Consider the following 10,072-nt stretch of genomic DNA (forward strand, 5'->3'; position numbering starts at 1 on the left):
TACTGTGGACTCCCTGCATGCTAGCATATGTGCTATCTGCGCTGACATTAAAGCGGGTCATCTGGACATAAAAAGAGAACTGAGCGGATTTTGTGAGACAGTCAAGAGAGACATGAAGGAAGAGCTCGGAAACTTCAAAGAAGAAGTTAACAGGAAACTGAGCGAGATCGGTGCAGAACTCAAGAACACAGAGTCTAAGATGGATGAAGTGGAGAACCGAGTGGCAGAGGTGGAAGAGTGGACTGTCAACGCTAAAGACGTGCTTCTACAGGCTTTGAAAGAACAAGAGCGTATTCAGTCCAAGTTAACGGACTTAGAAACACGCTCCCGCAGAAGTAATCTCCGCATCTTTGGGATTCCCGAGGGAGAGGAGGGGAGCGATGCATGTGAGTTTCTGGAAAAGTTTGTTAAGTCAGAGCTGCAACTACTGGACATTGACCTTAAAATACAACGTTGCCACCAGTCACTTGGACCAAAACCTCCACCACAAGCCGCTCCGAGATCTATGATCGCATATTTCCTCGTGTACAGAACCAGGGGCGGAAATCCCTGGGAGGACAGGGGGGACATGACTCCCCCTTCAGTAAAGCTGTACCCCCCTAGAATAATTTGAGACACAATTAATAATTTTTGAACAGTGTAGTAGTATTTATTAAAAGCACAATGTAAGCGGTGCTCATTATAATCGCGCAATAATGTGATATTTACATCTTAAAAGATTTAGTCCCCCCCTCCCATTCCTAGTAGTGGTATATCCCACACTCTTTCCAACGGGCGGGGCTGCTTGGCAGCAGTAGCAGCGTGTGGCTGGACCCGCTGCCCACATCACGCATGGCAGGGTAAGTCCACTCACACAGACACAGTTTAACTTACACAAGTTACAACACATCCCATTTACTGTTACAACAAGCCCCAGGCCCAGGCTGGCAATATAAACTGTCTGCAATATTTCTCCTGCATTATTCAAAAGTCTACTCAATTACGAGTGCTGCTAAGCTAAAAGCTAATGATTAGCTCAGAGTTTAGTGATAGTCAGAGAGGACAGGAGAGAAAGAAGAGGGAGAGGACAGGACAAGAGCAGTCAGTGGCGGAGCGGCTCGTAGCTATGGGTACCTGTCTGTAGGCTCTCCACCTGTCAGTGAGACAAACATGAAAGACATGCAGTTTAACCGATGAGGAGCGGTCATTACGTGTGACTATTACGCACGGTTGTGAGGTGCGCAGCGGCAGATCTCACAGCACACTGTTTATAAACCAGTTCACCAGTTTAATTGCAGGAAATGTTTAGTTGTTAAGCCATTTCTCATAAGTATAGACATCCACTCTGCCTGTTGGAGAGATAGAAAGAAAATTAAAGCGTCAAACTGCGGTAAAAGATGCTGTATAAAAGACAGGCTACAACTTTTTTCCTTGTCCCGCCCTGGAATTATTCTCTAAAATTTTACTGTTTATTGTCCCCCCCCCCACCTATGAAATGGGATTTTCGCCCCTGCTACCAGGCACCAGAAAAGGGTTCTCCTATGAGGACAAGCTGAAGAACCTTATATGGTTCTACTTAGCACTTGTATTTCTAAGAGTGTAGGCTATTTGATACATTGTAGTTGCACAATTTTATAGAGTGCATTTTCCATATAATACTGATGTTAAAGGTATGCAGTACATAAGTTCAAAATGTATAGTTGGATAATAGGTATTTGATCATGCAAGAAGAGTTACATGTGCATTGTGTATTTCAGTGAATGTATTCTTATTATTTTTGTATATCCTGTTTATGGTTTTCAGAAACTACAAGTTCCATCACCATTGTTACAGTGAGTAAAGAAACTCTTAACTGGAATAAGGCCTGATTTATGGACTGCTATCTGTACCGGCAAACACAGAGTTCTGACCGGACTCGCCACAGCAATTTGATTTATCCAACCACCACTCCTTTACAACCCAATTATCTGCAAAAGCAGAGATGCAATTCTGAGGTCCCCAGACTGGACCCTTTCCTCCCCCCGGCTGTGCCTCGAGATCCTGTCCATGATTATCACAAACAGGATCGGTAAAAAGGGACAACCCTGACGGAGGGCAACACCCACTGAAAACTGGACTTGTACCGATTAATCGGCAGTGCTTGGATTCGGGCCGATTTTCACGTAATCGGTCGTGACCTGTGACCGGCCGGTCGGTCTAAAATATGCCGATATAAAACGCCTTGTTTACTTTTCTATTTTAATACTGTACCTGAAGTTATATGTGAGCAAAAAGGAAAATGTTTCTTAACCTGTGTCACTGTTTTTGTTTGTTTGTTTGAGATGATTATTGAAAAGCTGGTTGTATCTTGGTTAAAATGATAGAAAATATTGCAATATCTTGTGTGCTGTAAAGTGGTTTGAAAAAAATTAAATCGGAATCAGCCATCCAAACACTCTGCAAATCGGTATCGGCCCAAAAAATTGTTATCGGTGCAAGTCTACTGAAAACGTGTTTGACTTAACGCTGAGTATTCGGACACAGCTCTCACTTTGGTCATACAGGGACCAGATGGCTTGTAGCAGTGAGCGCGGTACCCCGTGCTCCTGCAGTACCCCCCAAAAGACCCCCTGGGGGACGCGGCCGTAAGTCCACAAAGCACATGTGGACTGGATGGGCAAACTCCCACAACCCTCTAGCAGCCTTGTAAGGGTAAAGAGCTGGTCCACTCTTGCTCCTCCTGAATCCGAGGTTCAACAATCAGTCGGAGCCTACTTTCCAGAACCCCAGAGTAAACTTTTCTCGCAAGGCTAAGCAGTGTGGAGAACACCCTCCAATCCTCTTTTATGAAAATGGGAACCGCCACCCGTCTGCCCCTCCGCAGGCACCATACCTGAACTCCACGTGTCACTGAAAATGCGTGCCACCAAGACAGCCCAACAATGTCCAGAGCAGGGCAAATCTCATCCACACCCGGTGCCTTGCTGTGAGGTAGCTTTCTGACTACCTCAGCAACCTTTGCCAGGGATATGGGCAAGAGTTTTCCTGAGTCTTCAGGCTCTGCCTCCTCCATGGTGGACGTGATGGCCGGGTTAAGGAATTCCTCAAAGTGCTCCTTCAACCACTCGACAATGTCCCCAGTTCGGCTCAGCAGTGTGTCTGTGCTCTCTCTCCTCCTCTCTTTTCTGCTGTCTGTGCTCTTTCTCCTCCTCTCTGTGCTGGTCCACTCTGGATGCTTTCTTCTACTCTCTCTCCTCCTCTCTGTTCTGCGGTCTGTGCTCTCTCTCCTGCTCTCTGTGCTGGTCCACTCTGGATGCTTTCTTCTCCTCTCTCTCCTCTCTGTTCTGCTTTCTGTGCTGTCTCTCCTCCTGTCTGTGCTGACCCTCTCTGGATTCTTTCTTTTCCTTTCTGTGCACTCGGTTCTCCTCTCTGTCCTCCCTGTCCACTTGGTTCTCCACTCTGATCTCTCTGCTCTCCTGTCTTTCCTCACAGTTCTCTGCTCTGCCCTTTCCATTCTCCACTCTGTGTAGTTCCATATTTCTTTCTATCCTCCTCTCTCTTCTGTCCAAGTGTTTTCTTTTTGACATCTTTCATTAGACCTTATTGATTAGATGCAATGCTTGAAGATAATTTGGAATGAAGGGTTTGAATTATGGCATGTGATTATTATAATCATTATTATTATATTATTATTATATATTATTAATTCTAGGCTAGCAAGAGTAATGCAACAACAACAACAACAACAAATAAATAGTAGATGACACAAACATGTGAGGTCATGTACTCTTCAAATAAGTGAATAAAGCGCAGCATAATGTAACATTATTTGATGCCGTTTAAGGCTTCAGGCCACTGAATAGTGTTCAGATAGATAGAGGGATGCTCTTATTGCCCAGTGCATTATATATCAAATACCTACCTCAATCAAATCTAGTGTACAACATACAGGTGTGACGTGTGGTGCGGAGAGGGAACCCAGGAGCGGAAACGGAGCAGGTGTTTACAATGATTTATTTGCACAAAGGGGCGAGTGAATCCACAAAAAATCAGTAACTGCCAGAGTCCATCAAAAACACAAAAGACATCCAGAGAGTGCTGGGCTGTGAGGGCACGGGAGGCACTGGAAAAGACGAAGGAGAGACACGATTACAAAATTCACCAAAATGCTCAAGAGAAAATTCACAATGTTACCAAATGAGAGCCAAGCTGATACCACGGAGGTTCTCTGTATACTCTGGCGTCGAGGAGTGTCACAGCAGGCTTAAAGTAGGCAGCTTGATTGGCAAAGCAGAAACAGGTGAGTCCAATCACTCCTCGACACAGCAGGTGGGAAGGGTGCCTCCGGAGAACAAAAGTAAAGTTACCCAAAGCCACAAACAAACACCACCAGAACATACTATCAAAATAAAAGCAGTAAATACAAACCACAACAACAGGTGCATCACCACAATTTAGAATATCATAATAAGTTCAATATTTTTTGTCATACCTATCTGTATGTGACCTGACTAAGGTGGATAAGGCACTTTAAGCTTTTCATAGCCTGGGTTCCCTTACAATACCAATTTTAAAATACAGGTACACACACAGATAAGTGTAACAAAATGAGAGATGTGGCTTCAAGATTCAAAATGTAGAGATGTTTATTTCACAATTAAAATAGGCCTATATTAATTTAATTTATATGAGTTCAAGTTAAAAATGTGAAACAAGTATTTCAACAATCCTCGATGCTATGCTGGCTCTGGACAACTGTGCTGCAAAAAAGGATGAGATAACAGTTATTAACAAGAGAAAACATGAAGTTTGAATAACAAGACTGACTGAGGGGGACCTGCAGGTACTCCTACTCTAGGCCACCACGTGATCCCGCCTTAAATCACACAGCCAACTACAAACACACACACCCAAGCACGGCAAACCAACACCCCTAAGTGTAGTGCAATACTTATCTGCATGCAAGTGTGCAACACCAACCAACCGGCGCCCCCAGCAGTACAGTCCAGGTAAGAAAACTATAAAACAGCAAGCACAGAGACAGCATTAAACATGGGGTTACAGTAGGTCCGTCTCACAATCTTATGGTCAATAACCAAGAAAATGACCCTGACACAGTACAAGTCAGCAGGGCAGAGGAAACAATACAAAAACACTATAAGCTAAAAGTCGAGCTAAAACAGTACTAAAGGCAAAACAGCAACAGACTTCCTCAAAACATCTGCAGCCAGTATTCGTGAAGCTCTGTATTGCAGTCCGGACACCTATGTGGGAAACAACTGTCAATATAACTACATAGACTATAAAATCATGCTGCTAATCGATAAACAGCCTACCTCTACAGGAGGGATTTAACCTGTCACACACCACACACGCTTAGTCCCGGGGACTCTGTACCTAAGGTTTGTAAACATAAGTTAATGTAGGAAATTGTGTGCTTCACCAAACCACACAAATCAGGGGTAAACATACCTCAGGTAGGGGAATGCAACCTCTCATCTACCAGCGGATTATTGTACAAGACCAGCGAAAAGGTTCTGGAGGACCGACGGCAGCAACACGGCACCCAGCTTAGCAGGAAGACAGCATTCTTTCATTGTAAAACCCACCCCGTATTTAAGCTGCTGGAAACGGCAACACAGTCAACTCATGCTACAGCGTCTTCCTTATATGGCAAGGCCCGGGGGAGAGGTGACCAGCCAGGTAAAATAACAGGACTAGGCAGGGCAAAATGAGAGTGGCTGGAATTTAAAGGGGACCTGCTACATATATATAGTTTCTACACCACCTAACCTCATGTAACTTTATTGGGTCATGAAACAGCCACCTGCATAATGTTAAATAACGTTACCTTTGGGAGCATGGCCCTGACTTAATGAGCTCACATCATGCATGATTAGTCAGTAGCTTTCAACCCATTGTGTCACAGCTAAAGCTTCTAACATTAACATTACTTAGCAAGAACTTAACTTTTTCTTAAATTTTAACTAACAAGTTTTCAGCTTTCCGCCAATACATCAGATAACTTCCTGCGTGTCATTTCAAAATAAAAGCTGTCCGGTGTGTTAATATGTTTACCATGCTGTTTGGGGCTTCTTCTATTTTTTTCTCTTTGAAAGTTTTACCAAGGTCCGGACCTCTGTGACCTCATAGCTGGCTACGGCTATGCCCCATGGACAGGGGCCTCAGCTAGATGTTCCTAGTTTTCCCTAACTACACGTTTGGGTTTACCAGGTCTGTCCGGAAGCCTCCCCCACCATCTGATCCTACTCACCACCAGGTGGTGATCAGTTGACAGCTCTGCTCCTCTCTTCACGTGAATGTCCAAGACACACAGCCGCAGACCTGATGATACAACCACAAAGTTGATTATCAATCTTTGGCCTAGGGTGTTCTGGTACCAGGTACACTTATGAACCTGTGCTCGAACATGGTGTTTGTTATGGCCAGTAACTGACAGAAGTCCAATAACAAAACACCACTTGGGTTCAGGGCAGGCAGGAGGTTCCTCCCAGTCACCCCTGTCTAGGTTTCTCCATCATTGCCAACTTGAGCATGTGATGGGCACTGACTCAGAGCAATTTGAACCCACAAGCACGACAAGAAACAATCAGTTCAATTCAAAGTCCAAAAGGTTTAATCCTACAAACAGGCAAGGGTCAGAACCAGGAGATCAATCAGAAAGAGCAAACTTAACCAACAGGGGTGAGGCAGGGAATCAGAGTCCAGGTAATCATGCCTAGGGTCAGAATCCAGGGAATCAGGCAGAGTAACAATCTTCAGATGATAAGGTAAGGGCTGGATTGCTAGCAAGAAACTAAGACAATCTGGCAGAGGACAAGGAAAAATGGGCTAGTATACTGAGGAGCTGATGAGGGAGTAGAGTGCAGGTGAGGAGGTGGGCGGGGAACTGATCAGAGAATAGAGTGCAGGTGAGGAGATGGGCGGGGAACTGATGAGGGAATAGAGGGCAGGAGAGGAAATGGGCGTGGAGCGTCAGGTGAAGGGAATGAATGAAGGCCAGGCATGGGGGAATGGCAGGATCTGGAATGACAGGAGAATTAGTCACCAAGAACAAGCTATTGAGTGAAAACTAAACATAGATCAGAAAGGATTCATGACAGAGCATTGAAGTCCCACAGAAGAACTGTGGAGTCCCCAGCCGGCACCACTTCCAGGACACCACCGAGAGACTCCAAGAAGGCTGGGTACTCCGCATTGATGCTCAGTGCGTACACACAAACAACACTAAGAGACCTTCTCTTAGTGACCCGCAGTCGCATCGAGGTGACCTTCTCTTTCTCTGGGGAGAACCCCAACACAGCAGCACTGTGTTGGGGTTCCCTGTCCCAGGATCACTGGGACACGCAAACCCCTCTACCACATTAAAGCAGCTGTGTGGAACTTTTTACCATTTACAAAACTGTCCCTAGTTCGTATTGAGTAAGCGGTACGCAACAGGCATTGCTGAACACATAAGAGTTTTACCAGATGTATCTATAAGGACTTGGTTGTACTTTCGATGTCATGGCGGATAAAGAAGGAGCACCATCTAAAAGAAAAAGAACAGAAGAACAGAAGAAGGCTAAACGGGACAGTGATAGGGCTCGAGCCCAAACGTGTGTAAACCTCGGTCGAGCATTCACCAAGTGGAGAGACCTGAGAGATTTAAAAGGTTTTAAAACTGATCCCGAGTTGGCCCTTTTCCTAATCGACAGGTATGTAATTTTTGTTTTTATTTAGAGAATATACCGCAGCTTGTCAGACGTTGTTTCACTTCAATGTATGACGACATGGAAGTTATAAGCAAGCTAAATATAACGTTAGCTGATGTGAACCGCTTTTGTCTAGTAACATTACAACAAACGCCACAAAATTAATACACAACATATACAGCAGGCAGTTGTCCTCAGTTTATAAGAAATTCAGAGCTACACTAGAACATTTATGATTTTCCTCTCGCTCTCCAAAACAAATGCATGCGTTAATTGCCGGCTGCAGTCGACATTTTACGAATGAAGCCGAATGCCAGCTGCAGTCAGAATTTTACACCAGGCTGTGGGTGTCATACCGCTTCGACCAAAGGGGGCACTATAATCAACAAAAACGTAAAGTTCCACACAGCTGCTTTAAGGAGGCGATTCTTGGAGAAATAGACACTGTATATTTTGTAACAAATTTAAAGAGAAAAATGATTTTTCCCCCCACAAAGATTTATTTGTCAATGTAAATAAAACAAAACAACATTAAAACATTTCATACAGAATTTAAGTTCATATATTTTACCATGTGCATGTTTTGATTTCATGATAGATATGCAAGAGATAGAGGGGAACAGCTGATGAAACCAGCAGACACTTATTTAAAAGTAAAATAAAATACAACTTAAACTACTCAAAATCAAAACAAACAACATGAAACATAGCATATAAATGTATAACTTCATTTGCTATATAAAAATGTATCCAAATATGTATCAAACCCTGGGCTCAGTTGTTTAGAAGTCATTTTATTGGTTCAAATCCTGAAAATGGGTTGTTCAGAAGAAAAAAAGGATTCTAAATCAGATTAGATCATGTAAACAAATCTTGGTTTTTGATATGAATCAAACCTTCAGTTTGTGTTGTTCAAAACATTTTGATAACATTGGGATACCTTAGATCTAGAAAATCATGGTTGATCCTGATTGCAGCAGAAGGCTGGATTAAGGGTGGATTTCAGGACCAAAATGTAATAACACTTTTAGTATTTTGTCCCCATTAAATAACCTTCCCAAATAGCTGTGAATATTAAACCAAAATGATTTAGAGTTACAATAATGAATATCTCGGCTTCATTCTTTTTGGTGGAATCTATGACAATAAAGCAGTAATTGCAATGTGTCTGTTGGCAAATCAAGTGCGGAACCCCAGGCTGGTGAATTTATTTATATCAGACATCCAGTTCATAATAATGCAGATGCTGGGGCTTTCATCAGTGGGCCATAGGCTCAGTTACCATTGTGTTACCTCATCTGGTGATAGTCTACTGTTCAGAGATTTGGGGTAACACTTATAAAAGCTCTTTACAAACATTGTGTATACTACAGAAACGAGCCATCAGAATCATCCATAATGCCAGTTATTATATATATCAATTATTTTTACAGTCTAAAATTCTTAAACTCCATGATTTGGTGGAATTCAAAATTGCACAAATAATGTTCAAAGCAAGTAACAAACTATTACCTGGACACATACAGAAAATGTTTTTTTGAAAGGGAGGGGGGCTATAATTTAAGGGGTCAAGGAGGTTATTTTTACTAGGTACAGGAATATGGATGGGTAAAAAATAAAAAAATAAATGTGTATAAATGTGTGAATGGAAGCTAGTAATGTGTGCAAATATTTGGGGGTGTATACATATACATGTATGTATGTGTATATATATGTGTCTGTATATGGGTGTATATAGATGTGTATATGGGTGTATATAGGTTGTACATGGGTGAATATAGGTGCACAGAGTAAATAGCATTTTATGTATCTATTTATTTAGACATGTTTATACTATAATTCATACTATATAGCATTTATATCTCAGTTATGAATGGATTTCTATATTTTTGATGTCTTAAAAACTTAATATTGATATTGATTATTCTTTATTATATTGTTAATACAGAGTCCAAGAGGTAGGACTATATAAGTTTTGTACTTCCTCCTACTCCCTTTCGAACATGTTAAGACTTGTCGAATACAATATTCAGTATTGTCTTTTATTTGTTTCTAGCACTTCCTTGTGTGGTCCTATTTTGGTGTTTTTATACCATCTTCATGTTCGAAATAAAGATATTGAATATGGAATAAAAGATAAAGTCCGCACACCAGAAGCTGCTCCTTGCACAATTTATTTATGTGTTACGTTTCGGGCCCCTGCTCTTCATCAGACATGAAGTGAATGTGAAAAGACCTCCATATATACACACACAACCCCTCAGGGTCACCTGACACAATCAAGTGAATAAACCACAGGTGTGAGAAGAATAATCATAATTATCAAACAGAAAAGAAAAACAGAAAAGAAAAATATATATTTCTGATTGATGAGAAACAATCTTTAAATGCAGTCCAAT

General features: G+C 42.2%; 1 long non-coding RNA gene across 1 annotated transcript; it reads right to left on the reverse strand.

The window, feature by feature from the left end:
- Window positions 1-3,956: 3,956 nt before the first annotated feature.
- LOC125905873 (uncharacterized) lies at window positions 3,957-6,118 on the reverse strand. The gene is made up of 4 exons (XR_007451706.1): window positions 5,431-6,118; window positions 5,295-5,355; window positions 4,175-4,976; window positions 3,957-4,081 (listed from the first exon to the last, which is right to left on the reverse strand). It is a non-coding gene; the product is annotated as an uncharacterized LOC125905873 (long non-coding RNA).
- Between the last annotated feature and the right edge of the window lie 3,954 nt (window positions 6,119-10,072).

This window comes from Epinephelus fuscoguttatus, linkage group LG18 (genome assembly GCF_011397635.1).
Source record: "Epinephelus fuscoguttatus linkage group LG18, E.fuscoguttatus.final_Chr_v1".
NCBI classification, from domain to species: domain Eukaryota; kingdom Metazoa; phylum Chordata; class Actinopteri; order Perciformes; family Serranidae; genus Epinephelus; species Epinephelus fuscoguttatus.